The 15937-nt window shown below is 48.0% G+C and overlaps 1 long non-coding RNA gene across 1 annotated transcript in view; it reads left to right on the top strand.

Annotated features, from left to right (window-relative positions):
• Positions 1-15937, top strand: part of LOC144098751 (uncharacterized) — a 389833-nt gene that overhangs the window by 316892 nt on the left and 57004 nt on the right. The gene's annotated exons all lie outside the window — the stretch shown is intronic.

Raw genomic sequence — 15937 nt, 5'->3', positions numbered from 1 at the left:
CTGTTGATGCGGACATGCGTGCAATTTATGCAGCCGGTCACACCAGGGAATTCACTGATCTCATAAAAGTCCCGCATCAGCTTTTCAAACTGCGAGACGGCTAGAAACTGCACCAGCATCGGGCGCCGGTGCTTGGCAATCAGCAAGGTGACCTTGCCAACTGCGTGGCACACCGTGGGCTGCGAAATCCGCACCAGATCCCCGGTGACGGTTTGGAAAGTACCAGCCCCATAAAACCTCAAAGCCAGGAGTAGCTGCAGCATCGGAGGAACAGGCTGTCCCCTGTTGTCGGAACTTTCACGCAGGGGCAACACGGTGAGCAGCTCCCGCACGGCGTTCTTGGAGAACCGATAGCGGGCGAGGAACTGCTCGTCGTCGTAGGGCTCCATGGGGTTCCCCCGATCTCGTAACGCTGGCCGTGGAATCTTCGGCAACGAATGGGCCTCAGAAAATACTACGTCCATGGCGTGGCAATCGAACTCGAACGCAGCTACCCTCCGCGCGACGTCCGATCGGTAGGTGGCCATGTTGGAAAATACAACGAAGTCAGCTTCAAGCAAGCTCCTCAGCCGACTTGAAGTTGGACCGAACTAGGATCGAGCCAAGCCGGTTGCAAGTCGCACTTCAAGCCGAGTTTGGTTTATGAAACACGATGGAGCTCACTTGAGACCGATGGAAGTTAAGTTCGAGCCAAGTTACAAGTTACATTTCTGCATACGGGGGTTAATATCAGATTCGGAGTTCTTACAGAGGTGCGCGTTTATATGCAGGTTGAGTGCTTGCGTGCCGCGTGTGGCCATTTTTTTAGTTGAAACTTGCCTATGTGCTGCAGGTTCTCATCGCCACAGTGCGAGGATGAAATTGCAGGTAATTCACAGAATATTTGCCACCTTCGTATGGCGCTCTTAGTGGCCATGTTCACTTATTATTTCATCAGCTTGTTTCAAGTTTTTCTTTTTCAAATCGGCAAACCAATCTTGTTTAGTAGCTGCGCTTATTAGGCACCTTAGTGCTCATTTGCGGTCCCTATTCGCAGCGACTGGACACACTCGGTGGGGGGGGGGAGGAGGGGGGGAGATTCCTTACAGAAGTTGCTGACGCCTTCAATTTCCTCAGTGTGCGCTTTTCTTTAGACCACCTATATAGCCTATCCAGAAGGAAAATGACTCAGAGTATTTGTTTCCTGTGCCGTTGTGCCGGCAACCTTTTCTGGGGTTCCCTGAGACCAATATTTTAAAACGTGTTAGAGGAATGTGAATTTCTTTTTCTGGAAAAAACTTCTTTAAAGTGCACACTTCGACGCTGCCATGCTAAGGAGGTATTTGTGCCACGGACGGTGAATTGCCGCCTGTGCAATACACCAGAGATCATTGAATATTATTTTATTCTGTGCATTGATGCCATGTTCTTCTGGGACATATTAGAACGAACAACTAAGAAGGACATTGACATCACACCCTACAGTATCTGTTTTTTGCCTGTGGAGAAAAACTGTGTTGTGCCATGTGATCTACTTGTGGTGCTGGTTCTATTTAGTCTCGGGAGGAGGCGCATGATCTTCTAGCACGCCCAATCACCACTATCTTCGAAATAGTTGCTTCGGGAGCAGTGCGGTTTGCCGCGGGAGTATATTTTGCCCTGGAAGAGCCACCTAGCAGGCTCTCCTATGTGGATGCATGTGTGTTCCGCCCGGGCTTTTGAAGTTTGGGAATGTGGGGACGTGCAGGGTTATGGTGGCCTGATGGGTGTTTTGATGGCGTAAGCAGGCTTATATTTTCTCTTCGGCACCATTTCCATGCAACAGAGAAAATAAAAGTGGCCTGTTGGCCTAGGGTCATGACTCTTGCTTTGAGTGCGAGAGATGCCGAGTGTAAATCCAGGACGGGCCCGTTATTTTATGAAAGCAGGTTTTTTTAGTGTGCTAGCACAACACCCCCACACACCGATTTCGCCAATGTCTGTCTGGCTAAGTTGACCCAGGTGGCCCTCTAGTTGGCAGGTGGGCCACCTCGGTCACATCACTCTGATGTCATGACAACCTGCCACCCGATTGTGACCAAACTACTCACCGTGGCAAGTGACATATCATTTAATGACTGGTCTTCAGAGGTCGCTTCGAGAACAACGTGGGTCTCAGAAGCCCCACCAGTGGCAGGACCCGCTATCGGAGGGTAGTAGTGCACTGCTTAACCGTTGCACCACTGCGCCAGTAGGGGTATAAGGATTCCCTGGAAACTTTGAATGTAAAGTAGGGAATGATCGATTGAGGATATATACGGCCTTTAACCCAATAACGCCATCGTTTCGTACGCTTAAGGCAGAGCACAAGATACCGCTTGTTTTAATGCGCTCGCCGATTTCGTCGACCTTTTTCTGAAGCCTGCTTGACTTTCAAAACCTAGCCTCGCAACAAAACCGAAACCGAAGTGAAAAACCGATGTGCTAGCGAATCTATTTCGCATTTGGCCTAACCACACTAGATTGTACGTCGTTTTCTTTCCTTTGCACACCAAGCTTCGACTCCTGAGACGCTTTCAAGGCGCAAGCATAGCATGCCTTCGCGGCCGCGCGTTTGCCGAAACTCTTCTGTGTAGGTGACCCTAGCGGGACGCGCCACCGTGGCTGGCGTAGACTAATCAGAGGACGCTGCTACCGCAGCTTACGGATCGAGTCCTTTCTCTGATTACAGCTGCCATAGCTGCTGTTTTTATGGAGGTATGGAATCAGTGTGACGACGGGACCTAGCCAGCACGAAGCACATGGAGAGTCGTGTGTTGCTACAACGCTCGGCGTAAGGGGGAACTGTTCGCGTAGGTGTACGGGGCGTAATCCTCGCATTTTAGTAGACACTGACGTATTTCGAGCGCTAAGTAATAATGGAATCCACGGCAGGGCTGAATGCAGGAATTTTGACCCCCCCAGGCGGAGTAAAATTGGTGCCCCCCTCCTCTTACTTTTGATAGCATAATTTGATCGCACTAGATATTCACGAGCTCTTAGCACAAAAGCTTCTAGCCGAGGCTCCCAGAGCTAACTCTTCCACACGCTGAGTGAGACTTGGTGCGGACTGCCTCACTCCCATTACCCGCCCTACTTTGCCTATACTTCGCACCAAAACACATGCGCTTTCGAAAAGCTTGCCGGCAAAGCAACCTCTCCAGTACACGCAGCTCGTCGGAACATCCTGAATATGTTGGGCCGCAGCGCCGAGGGTAACTTTGTTTCTAAAATTCTAAGAACTGATATGGAAAGAAATTATGGTGGCGAACACGCCTCACAATAAATAGACTAACAGTACGAGCAAAAAATTAAAAAGTCGGTATTTGTTAACCAGCCTATCAGCTATCACGTCTTATCTGTATTGTGATGCACTACACCACCATCGATGGTGTGTCGAAAAAAGGGACAATCGAACTGAAAAAGGGTATTTCTAAATATTGCCGAACATATTAGGTGAAACACCCCGTACTACAGGGTGTTTCAGGCGCAACGCCTGTGTAATGTCATCGAGCTGTAACGGATGGCTCTGTGAATGGAAGGATGAGTCGAGGCTGAGGAATAAAACAAAAAAAATTGTAAAACCGGTTTTCTGAATATCCGACTCAAGTGCGTGTTTTCATACCTGCACCACATGTTCCCCGTTGGTCTAGGGGTGTGATTCTCGCTTTGGGTGCGAGTGGTCCCGGTTTCAAATCCTGGACGGGCCCGTTGTTCTTTTTCTATTTATCAATGTGGGCCCCTTCATGGTACTCGGTGAAATACATTTTTCTGCGGTAGGTCTTTTTCTTTCTGTAAGACATCGAGAGACTATTTCTCTCCCACGGGCACAGTGCCACCCTGCGCCAGGCTTAGGAGAAGACGTGGCAGCAATTAAATTCTTTTAATGTATTTACAGACATTTTAGTACATTTCTCGTTAATTTTAATTGAATTGAACGGGAGTTTGTGCGCAAATAGATCAGGGGAAAGAGTTCATGGCCGGCGACACAAACCAGCGAGCAGAACGGTGGGCAGTGCCGACGGCCAGTCCAAAAACCAAGCGACCTCGTGCAGCGCGGTGACGCTTCGCGCTCTCTCCCCGGGCACTCACACTTCCTCAGGAAGCCTACTCCGAGCCTACCCAATCTCTAATTACTTTCAAAGACATCACTGCATATTATAAGGACAGCCATTGTCGCTTTCCGGAACCCTGTAAAGGACTCCGAAGAGCAGACGAACGGCGTCTTCTCAAAATTTTTACAAATGCAATGCTGTGCCCGGCAGTATTGAAACACTTCAATTCAGAATTTGACGGTGGCTGCAGGCTGTGAGGAGCGACGTTCTCGGACGTTTTCCATATGGTCTGGGCCTATCGTTCCAATCCCCACCATTCGCAATCTCTAGTCTCCCATTCTTCTAGTGAGGTCTGGGAGGCGGCGCTGCTCAGCTGCCATGACCTACAGTCCCAACGGACCTTGGTCGCCAGGGAGCGAGCGGCGCTAGACGCCACTGGGGCTCCGGAATGTGAGCTCCATCCAGATTTGTGAGGACCTGGGCCAATAGGGCCTGGGCCCAAACACCTCCTTGTATTGTACATAACAAATGTTTACTACCACCACCATCTTTCATCGGTGCCTCGTCTTCATCGGCGCTTGGTCAGTGATCTGCGTATGCAGCATCAGGCGCCGCCGTCATGGTTCGCTACAACTGCCCCGGGAACTAAGAGGAGCCACCCTGGCGACCTCTGACGAGGACAAGAGGAGCGGGTCGTAGTAGGTCTTCAGGCGGCTGACGTGGACGGTTTCTCGGCCGCGATGGCGCAAGTCCGGAGAGGGGTTAAGCGGCTCCGCGATTTAATTCACAGGCGATGTTTGCTGGACGACGCGATAAGGAGCGTGGTATCCTGTACGGAAATTTGACGACAATCCTGGTGGTGTGCCTGGAACTCACAGCGAAACCAGGGATCCTATCGGAAAAACGTGCTGCCTGTTATCGTTATCGTGACGATGCTTTTGGCGGCCTTGGGATCCGAGGTAAAAGAGCGCGCCAACTTGCGGCATTCCTCCGCATGCTTTGCGACATCAGAGAGGGGCGTCCACTCGGAGGCGTCAGGAGTATATGGTAATATGGTATCCATCGTGGACGACGGCTCACGCAAATACAGTGAATGGTGGTATGTGCACAAATACATCAGGGGAAAGAGTTCACGGCAGGCGACACAAAACGGCGAGCAGAACGGCGGGCAGCGCCGACGGCCACTCCAAAACCAAGCGATCTCGTGCAGCGCGGCGACGCTTCGTCTTCCATCGGCGCTTCGTCAGTGATCTGCCTATGAGGATTCAGGCGCGGCCGTCATGGTTCGCTACCGAATGAATTATTTTTTTAGTCGCGTAAGTAGCAAGTATTGAATTACTTTATAGCACTAATTAGGAAGCGAAAGTAATTATTTACTGTAGAAATAACTCTTATTAGGAATGCTCAAGTGCCCTTTTATCGGAGGATTTCATCTCTCGTCTGCCGGATCGGGCACCTGAACATCAGGAGCAGCTCGCGAAAAGCTTGGGCCAGCAAGCACTGCTGAGTTGGACACGCAGGCGAATGCCGATGTACACGCGGACTTAGCCACCAACTTGGGACCGAGAAACACGGAAAGCTACATGACTTCTGGCAGATACCACACAAGATTTACCGTTTTCCAGTTTTACCCAAGGCTGGAAAAGGTTTTCGTTATGGAAAAGACAGAGTTGCCATAAAATGCATCTGTAGGACGGCTGTTCAACATGGAGAATTGTGGATACTATCTTGAAAGCAGTGCCCACGTTGAATCTGAGCAGCTCCTGCGATGGAGTAAATTGAGAAGTCCGAAAGATTATGGGAGGTGCGTACACTGAACTTTTTTTAGTGTTAAAAGTAAAAAGTATTTAAAAGGAATTTCCATTACTCCTTGAAAGTAACGGAAATGTAAGTTATGGCATTATAGCAGTTTCTATGACGGTAATTAGCAATACAATGTAATTGCATTTAAAAAGTAATTTTGTCATGTATGCTTGTAGGTAGGCACGCATCTCCATGTGCCTAGTGCTGGCTGGCTCCTACCCTCACGCTTTCACACCGCTAAGAATAAAAGCAGCGGAAAAAGCGTCCACCGATTGGTGTCCGCCAGCCACGCCAGAGCGTCGCGCTAGCGTCTCCTGGCGCGCGTGCAAAGACGAGTTCCGGCATATGCGCTAGCTCGTAGGCATGCTACGCTTGCGCCTTGAAAGTGTCCCAGGAGTCGGGGCTTGAGGCGCAAAGGAAGAGAAAGGATGTACTAATAATAAACAGCGTGGTTAAACGAAATGAGAATTAGGCGTGTTAGCCACGCTAGCACCTCGGTTTTCGCTTTGGTCTCTGTTTAGGTTCGAAGCTGAGTTTTCAAGGTCATGCAGGCTTCAGACAAAGATCGGCGATAATTTCTCCAGAGGCACCGAAAATTTAGAGTAGATTGGTCGGAGCGCGCGAGCATCTGTCTTTCGAGTTGTAATTATTTTTATTATTATTATTATTACTTATAGTCACTACTACCTCAAAAGCCCCATTAAAGGGGTATTACATCAAAGAGTGAATTTCTTAGCACATAGTTGATCCGATGGACGATCTGAGGGATGATGATACGACGGCGTTGGGCAAGTCATTCCTGCCCTTTTCTGTAAGAACAAAAAAATCGCGACAGATGCGCAGATGAACTGGCAGGAGGAGGGTAAACGGCCGTCTCGTAGTTCGTGCGGCTGGAGATGCGGTAGGCAGGTCTGTTAACCGAACTGATCATGGTATTATAGTAAAACTTACGAAAAGGCACAGTGTTGCCATAGTGCGGCGATTTGCTAATTTTGTAAGATCAGCATTACGTTTTAGCTCGGTGGCACTTACATGAGAGGAACAGAGTGGACGAATCTTGCTGCGCAGTTTCGTGCTGCTTCTTGTTAAATTTTGCTTTGAGAGGGGTCCCAAACAGCGCATGCGTATTCCAGTTTGGAACGAATGAATGCTAAATAGGCTAATAACTGTATACTGAAGGGGTACTGGTCGGAGGGTTCACGATGTGGATGTCAGTTTTGGAAATGCGTAGTTTTCTGCTTGGGATAGTTCGATATGGTGGAAAGTGTGTGCCCCGACCTCTGTGTGGACGGTCTGTATGTGCCTCCAAGAGCAGGGATGATGTCTTCTTTTCATAGATTGTCGGACCGTTGGTTTGAGGCATGCACTCAGCACGTCTGTTGACATTCCTGAGTGAGTGAGTGCAAAACTTTTGTCGCGAAGGCGAAGGTGAGATCTTCAGTCCAGGGCTCCAGTGGCCGTTGCCGTCTTGCGAGCACTTTCCTTCTGCTTGAGCTGTTCTTCAGGCTTCGAGCAGGAGAGGATATCAGTAAGTCGCACCGACCAAAAACATTAATGGAATGACGTTTCGGCTCCCACTCTGGAGCCTTGTTCACAATGAGGGAAAACGTTGTTATGGTGCCTCTTATATAAGGCGCACATACAATCCCAGGAATCTGGCGTAGATAGGTGGTAAATTCCTGCATTGCGATTGATGGAATGCGCTGTGGTTTGAATGATCAGCGACTGGAGATAGAGCCGTGATTTCTTGTCTTTCTCTTTGGCGACCACGCGTGCCTCTGCCGGTTGATATTGTGGCTAGCAGATAATGAATGTTCGGCAAAGCGCATTTTCTTCTGAGCGCCGGTTCTTCACATCTTTCATATGGTTACGTAATCTGCGTGCATAATCTCCTGTTTCGCCGATGTATACTGATGGGCAGTCGGCGCATAGAATCTTATGCACAACGCCTGGGAATTTTTGTTTCATCAGCCCATCCTTGGCATTGAGAAGTTGCCTCCTCAGTTATTGAACTGGTACATGAGCAGTGTGCACACCATAGAAGCGTAATATACACGCAAGTGCATCACTGATGCCCTGGACGTATGGCAGTGCCCTGCACTTTTGGGCACTTTCGGCTGGCTGCATCCTAGGGCTCTCAAGTTTCCTCTGCATGGGGTCAATGATGTGCACCGGGTAACCACAGGTCGTCAAATCTCGTCGTGTGTGCTTCCATTCAGCCGCTTGGTCTTCCCGCCTGGAACACATACTTTCATTCGTCGGAGGCGCGATGAGACAACCGAACGTTTTTGGCAATCTGGGTGAACTAACCTGTAACTGAGGTAAGGGCCGGTATGTGTGGGCTTCCGGTAAACGCTGTAATTTAATCTTGAGGACTCTCTTGTGAAAAGCAGATCCAAAAATTGAAGACGGCCATCGATTTCTCCTTCCACGGTGAATTGTATAGCTGGCTCGAAGCTTTGGAGATGTACAGTGAAATCTTTCAATGCTTCTGTCTTCATCACGCAGTAGCAGCCATCAACGTACCTTAGGTAAACCTTAGGTGCACGAGTGAATCAATCAAGTCGCACAGCTTGGGTATTCGCCGCACGGCGGGCCTTTGTTCTAGTGATTCAGGCAGGGTGTGCAATGAAAGGAATACAAAAGGTGTTTAGCACCCTAGAGCTACGCTTGCCTCGACGCATTCAGAGAACTTGATGATTCATTGTAGCCAGCGCGGGGCGGCTTCCCATATTTTTTGCTGTCCCTGGTGAAGTCATGTTACTGCGCAGCATCTAATTTGGGTATTAATGTTTATCGTATTGACAACTTCGAACTTTGCTAATAAAGCATGTATTCGCAGAGAACACAACGTGAATGAATAAATCTGCGAGAGCTATCGAACTGAAGCATTTAAAGAAAAAAGCTCATTAACCTAGATAGAGATGAGTAAAGTGACGCAGGCAGTTTGCCAAAATGGGATAGTGATCCACCTAAGTCAACAAACTAAAGAGAGCATAAATTCGCGCTACGAACGCTAGTAGCAGAGAAAAATGCTGCAGACGCTAAATGTGCAATCATTCTAATAACAAATTTGACGATTAAGCAAAGCGATAAAAAATAATCCTGCCAGTGTTACTGACAGAGCCCCAGATCTGGCTACGTGTCTTGAGACGCTGCGAAACAAAAATTATTCTTTCGAATTTGGGTTTGACTTTTGGGGTTTAGTTTTCTGAACATTCAGCGGACTTTTTTTGGTCTTTGTACATAAAAAAGATAGGTTTCTCTCGGCGAATAATATTTCATACTGAAGGATTGTCTGTTTTTTTTTCGGTGATATATGAGGCATTCCTGAGCACTCAGACCTCAATTACAGATTACATCTCTTTTTGTAACCATCAACAGTAGGTTGCTCTCCACTGCTGCCGAATAGAGGGCTGTATTTTGGGCTACTTCGTTTGGTGACTGAGTCGCCCCACGTCGCAGCTATGCGACAGTATACAGACCATAGGAGCTGTTTCAGAACTGGTAGCCAGCGGCATCTTACGGCTCGTCGCTATATGCGCCCCTACTGATATTGCTGTCCTGCTCACCCACGCATATCTATGCGGCATGGCTATTTTGATACAAAAACTGCAAGGAACCGCTGTTTATTTTCGCTGACAACCTGACTGAGTGATATATAATGTACGCATGCGAGCCATTTTATCTATCGACCTCTATTCTGAGCTGCTGTAGCGGCTAAGCTGTAACACATGTGAGCAACAAAAAAAGCAGAGTTCCTACCTTGTTATTGGGTGCAAGTATTGCGCAATAGGCTTGGTATTCTGTCGAAAGCAATGCGTGGCTTCCACACTACTTCTGGATGATTAGGTAGAAACGGTTTATTTTATGGTTTATCGGGATGTAACGTCCGAAAGCGACTATGGCTATGAGAGACTGCTTAGTGAAGGGCTCCGGAAATTTCAACCACCTGGGGTTCTTTACTGTGCGCGGACGTTGCACAGTACACGGGCCTCTAGAATTTCGCTTCCACTGAAATACGACCGCCACGGCCGGGATTCAACCCGCGGCTTTAACCACTAAGCCACCGCAACAGTTTTTATGCTTTGGAAATTGCCGTCTATGGGAAGCGCTACAAATATGTGTAGATGGCCGTTAATATCAGAACACAGGACGCCAGATCTAGGCAATTGCCTCCTTCGGAATGTTTGTAAAGCACAGCGTTTGAGCGAGTTGTAACCCTACTGGCTTGGGCAAAAATTCTCGCAACCAATTACAAGGATAACTTCTAGAAGTTGGCATTCTTGTTTTTAAGCTGAAAAGAGGACATTAAAATTGTCCACAACTATATTTGCAAAAACATTTGCAAAAAGCAGCACTCTTTCAACAAATCTAAGACAATTATGAAGAATCCCATGGGGAGGGCGATAAAGTTCCAGAACGAGTACATTGCCACACACAATCACAGTTGTTTAAAAATGATTCCTCAAACATGCGAAATATGGCTAACATTGGAACAGATGATGCGTCCGAAGATAAATGGACACGCTCCCACCGCGTCTTTCTGAGCGATAAACAGAAACGTGTCTATCAACTCGAAAACTAAGAACTTCTGTGCTAGCAGAACGCCAGGTTTCTGAAAGAAATCTAAAAAATCGAAAGCACACTTGAAAAGGGATAAATACGCTCCATTATCCACATGTTTGTTTCTGGGACTTCTTGGGTTCATTTAAATTTCAGAAACGTGCTTCCTACGCAACCACATTTCACTACTAATCAGTTTGTTATGGTCGTCAGTCGTATGAGTGGTCATTATTTAATTTGGATGTCACACTTGGCACGAACTGAGCGATAGACAATTTTTTCGAGGTTTGAGGTCCTACCAGCAGTTTCATCCGGGGAATTGCGCACAAAGCCTCGCCCTTCTGAAGTCCATGCGTACTGGTAGCCATTTTCTTTCGCTTTGCGTTTCGTTTTGCGAGCCAGCGCAGTCGTTTGTTGGTTGCTGTCAAGTGTTCAAAAAATATGACGCCAAGTTTCTTAGTCTAGAATTGCCTCCTTCTCTCAAACCGTTTTGATTGAAAAATTTGAATGTCATAAACGTATGTTAACAAAATTCAAGCACTTAACTTTTTAACTACTACATCTAAGCGCCTGGCTGCATTTCGAGATTTGTAACAAGCCATTATTAATACCATATCGATATTTATAATTACGAACACGCGCTCGTCCTCGGTGCTGTGGCTCCACAAATTTAGGCCATCTCGTGCGCCATTCGAAAAGCGCGCTCAGCAACAGTAACGTGTAGATGCGACTCCGTGGCGCACGTGTCACGTGACCTTCTCTATTCCACCTTTGCTGGAGCAAAGTTCCGGTATCTGTCAAGGCCCTCATTATAGTAGTTGAAAAGATAGCGGTAAGAAATTAAAGAGCTTGCAAGTTGGTTGTCACACCGGGTGTAAAGATGACGAATGTGTAGTGCGCTGCAACTGACACTAAGCCTATTGAATATTAATGGCAACCGCAGAGGGCTCTTTAGATATGGAATGAATTGCGGCCTAGAAATCAGAACAAAAAGAAGCTTGAATACCAGATTAAGATTTCTTGCGGAAATACGCCTTCATATAATGGTTGGTTGCACAAGCCCATTGCGCGGCCCGTTGGGGGAAGAGGAAGAAGCCGTTCTGAGCGGCTGTGCTTCAACATGCTCCATGCTGGAAACAGCGCATCGGCCGTTGGCCGAGGTCTACCGACGTCTCAGGACACTACGGACTGGTACAAAGTTGTCCTTCCCCGATTGCCAACCGGTAATGTTGTCCTTAATACCGTTTTCCTGCATGCTGACCTTAAGGGTCGCCCGTACCGAGCACCTGACTTCCGTGACGCACTCGCACAGATATTGGATCTCCGGGAAATTTTGTGCATTGGTCAATACCAAATGAGCCACGTGTGGATGGTTACCTGCGAGAGTAGTTCTTCCAAACAGAAGCTTGTTAACAAAGCGGAGTTTCCTGTCAAAGGACTGCGGTGCATGGTGTTTGACCCGGATACTAAGAACGTCAAGGTTAAGCTCCTTTGGCTTCCCCGCTATATGGAACACCGGAGGATTGTGGAAGCATTAGAGCCTTATGGCACGGTCCAGTCTGTGGAGCGTGAAAAGTGGCGGTGCCCAGGGATGGAGCATATGGAAACGGCGAACCGTGAACTCTCCCTCACACTCAAGGATGGAGTGTCAGCTAGCACCATTCCACACACACTTAATGTTTATGGAGTGCAGGCATTAGTCCTTATCCCAGGGAGACCTCCACTGTGCCTCCGATGTAGCCGGGTTGGACATGTCCGGCGCCAGTGTCGCACGCCTCGATGCACTCAGTGCCGACGCTTTGGCCATACTGCGGAGAACTGTGTCTTGAGTTACGCTGACAGGCTGCGTCAAGGCCAGTGGTCACGGGAAGATGACGTGGCATCAGAACACATTATGGATGTGGTCTGAGGTTGTGGGACGCGACCGGAGAACTAAGTCATGAGCATCGAATAGATGGGGAACAGAAGACTTCAACACCTCAAAACAACACGGAATATGAAGCGACTGGCCATCTAGCATCCACGCCTCCAGGACGAAAACCGCCGGACCCCGGGCCCCCCCGTGAGTGTTACAGTCTGCTGTGCTTGCTGCACAGGAACACCTCGTTGCCACAGGTCAACGTCCGGATATGCCTCCTGTGGAGTCAGCCGAGGCGATACAGCCAGTGAATGCTCGCCGATCCTACTCTGATGCTGATTCTGCTTCGTCGTTGGAGGGTAACGGTGAGACGTGTGTGGCGTCGATCACTGGCGTGTCAGGTTCTCTGTCGGCTGTCAGTGTGGCAGCGAGTGATGTGCTCCCCTCGGGTTCGTGGGCCGAGGTCTTGGCTGTCTCAGAGGAAGACATGGACAGCACCGCACCTTTGAAACGTCCTGCAGATGCTGAAGAGGTGTGTATCGATGGCGCTAACCAGAAGGCACAATGTGTAGAGGCCACGGGAAGGGTGGTGTTAAAGAGGAAAGCGATGTCTGCCCGAGAGGCCGCCAATTTGGCGGTGGGCCACCACATTCCAGGGGATGGCGTTTGTTAAGACTGGCACCAAAATGGCGAGCGTCGCAGCATATCAAGTCGCTACCCTTAATGTTAGGTTAATGCGTAATCGTAGGAGGCAACAGCAGGTACGGCATCTCTTGAAGAAATGGAGTGTGTGTGTAGCCGCTATCCAGGAAACAAAGTTGTCCTCTGATGAAGAGACAGCAGCTGCTCTTGAGCCTTTTTTGGCGGAATACAGCGTTATTGTTAGCCACGCGAGAGGCTTATCCGGAGGTTGTATGCTATTCCTGGCGAACACGCTAGAGATGACAGCCATGTCTTATTGCATAGATGACGAGGGGCGACTTATATGCTGTGATCTCACAATTTCAGGTGTACAGTGGCGGATTATTTGTGTTTATGCCCCCACAAAGCAGCGCGATAGAAGGCTTTTTTTCTGTCATTAGTTGAACATTTGTGCACGGACCACAAAATTATATTGTTGGGAGATTTTAATTGCGTTTGTAGGGATGAGGACCGTTCAGTGGTATGTAAGAGATATGACCATAGTGCTGCATTACTTACCGATTTGGTTTCTGAATATAGTCTTGTGGATGTGGGGCAGGAAAAAGGCGACAGTATACATTTCACTCATTTTCAGTTTTCCTCTAATGCTCGCCTTGACAGAATTTACGTTTCTGTTGACGCATTAGCAAGTGTGTTTGGCTACTGGGTGCGGCCCATTTTCTTCAGTGACCATTGTATGGTGTCTCTTCAGATAGGAAAGTACACTCGGCATGTACTTCACCCTCGATGGAAGTTGTGGAAGATGAATAACTGTCTGCTCTCAGACGAAATCTTTCAGCGTGCTGTACCTACGTGTTTGAAGGACGTATGGTCACGCCGTGATCTTTCCATTTTTCAAAAGTGGGACTTGTTTAAACAGGAGATCAAAAACTGGGCAATTGAGGCCTCAGCAAGAATCGCTTTCCTGAAGAGACACCACCTTCGTGAGCTTGGGCGCACCCCTAACGGAGCTACATGAGCTAGAGAGGGTAAGCCCGGGTACCTATCTCGAAGAGATTAATAACGTAAAGCACAGCTTCAACAATTTGCGACAGACAGATATAAGGGGGCCTTGATACGATCTAGGTCCCGAAGGTTTCTTGATGAGCAACCTTCTCGTCGGCCCTGAGTGATGAAAGAGAGAATGCTCTTGCGAAGGAAATATTAGAAATTCAGTATGGTGATTGCACATACAGTGATGCGCCTGGTATTCTTGCTGCTTTCTTCGACTATTATCGGAAGCTGTTTGGCAGTTGCGAAGATCCAAGTCAGGGTTTCGATTACAGTTCCTTGCTCGGAAACTTCCCTCGACTTGATGATGAGAAGTGTGCTATAGTGAAGGGACCTATCACTTTGGATGAAATTCAATCAGCCATTTCTGCCCTGCAGAGCCAGAAATCTCCTGGGCCAGATGGTATTACTAGCGAATTCTATAAAACATTTTCGCCTTGCCTAGTGCCTGTTTTGATGGAAGTTTTCAAAGCATCTTATGATGTGGGTGTCCTGCCTCCCACTTTTTATTCTGGGCACACAATATTAATTCCAAAAGCAAAGATACTAATCGGTTGAAAACTGTTGAGGGGATATCGTCCAATTTCCCTTTGCAATGTTGATTACAAAATTTTTGCCAAGGTTCTTAGCAGTCGTATGCAGCTTGTCATTATGGACTTGATAGGTCCGCATCAGGTCTGTGGTATTAGAGGCCGCAGTATTCAAACACATATCCACATTTGCACGTTCAGTATTAGAGACAGTATCAGATGAGATAGGCCAAGTAGCTCTGATTCAAATTGACTTGGCTAAGGCGTTTGATAAAGTTCGGCACGATTTCTTGTTCGCGGTCTTGGAGTATGCAAATATTGGTGACGTCTTGCTCAAAGGCATAAGGCTGTGCTATAAGAACTCCTATACAAGGGTTATTGTTAATCAGGAGCTAACGAAACCAGTACCACTAGAAGCATCTGTTCGTCAAGGATGTCCACTGTCTCCATTGTTGTTTGCTCTATATCTGGAACCCCTCTGTCTCAGTATAATTAACAGCGCAGCTATCCCGCGGTTTCTCTCTGGCTCAATGTGAAGTTAAAGTTTTAGCTTACGCTGATGATGTCGCCCTCTTTTGTTCTGACAAAAAGAGTGTACTCGAGGCTCTGAACTTGACTAAACAGTTCTGCGATGTATCAGGCGCGGCTCTTAATTTAGAGAAATCCAAAGGCTTTTGGTTGGGTCATTGGGGAACTAGGCCAAGCCAGTTCGGTGGTATATGCTGGAACTGTAGCCCTCTTGAGTACCTAGGCGTTCCGCTGCACCAAGTTCGCAACAGTACAGCCTACTGGGATTCACAAACTGTAACTCTACGGCGGCAAACACAGGCTTGATGGTAGGGAACTCTCAGTGTTTGCGAGGGCACAGGTCTGTAACATTTTTTTTGTTTGCAAAGCTCGCGTATGTCCTTCAAGTCCTGCATTGTGCGAGGAGGAAGGTGCAAGCAATACATAGAATATTTGCAGCATTCGTTTGGCGCTCTCAATGGGAGCCGATGAGGCGTGACAACTTGTTCCTTCCCTTAGAGGGTGGTGGAGTGGGCCTTGTTCACCTGTTCGTGCATCAACTCGTTTCCCGTTTTTTCTTTTTCAAATCGGCACACGACCCCGTTTCTGGTAGCCGTGCTCATTAGGCGGCTTAGTTTTCATTTGCCTTACTTATTCGCAACCGACTGTGCAGCCTCGTGAGGGGACTTTATGGGGATTTCTTAAGGAGGTTGCTGACACTTTCAATTTTCTCACTGTGCGCTTCTCTTTAGATTACCTGTATAGCCTCTCGAGAAAGCAGATGTACCCAGGCTCTCACTGAGTATTTGTTCCCTACACCATTGTATCGGCAGCCTTATCTGGGGTCTTTGGACATCAGTGTTCTAAAGCGTGTTAGGCGGATGTGCATTCAGGGAGCCGCTAAAACGTTCTTTTTCAAACTACACACA

This window comes from Amblyomma americanum, chromosome 1, assembly GCF_052857255.1.
Source record: "Amblyomma americanum isolate KBUSLIRL-KWMA chromosome 1, ASM5285725v1, whole genome shotgun sequence".
NCBI lineage: Eukaryota > Metazoa > Arthropoda > Arachnida > Ixodida > Ixodidae > Amblyomma > Amblyomma americanum.
The sequence above is the reverse complement of the archived record's forward strand: the minus strand, read 5'-3'. Positions and strand labels throughout refer to the sequence as shown.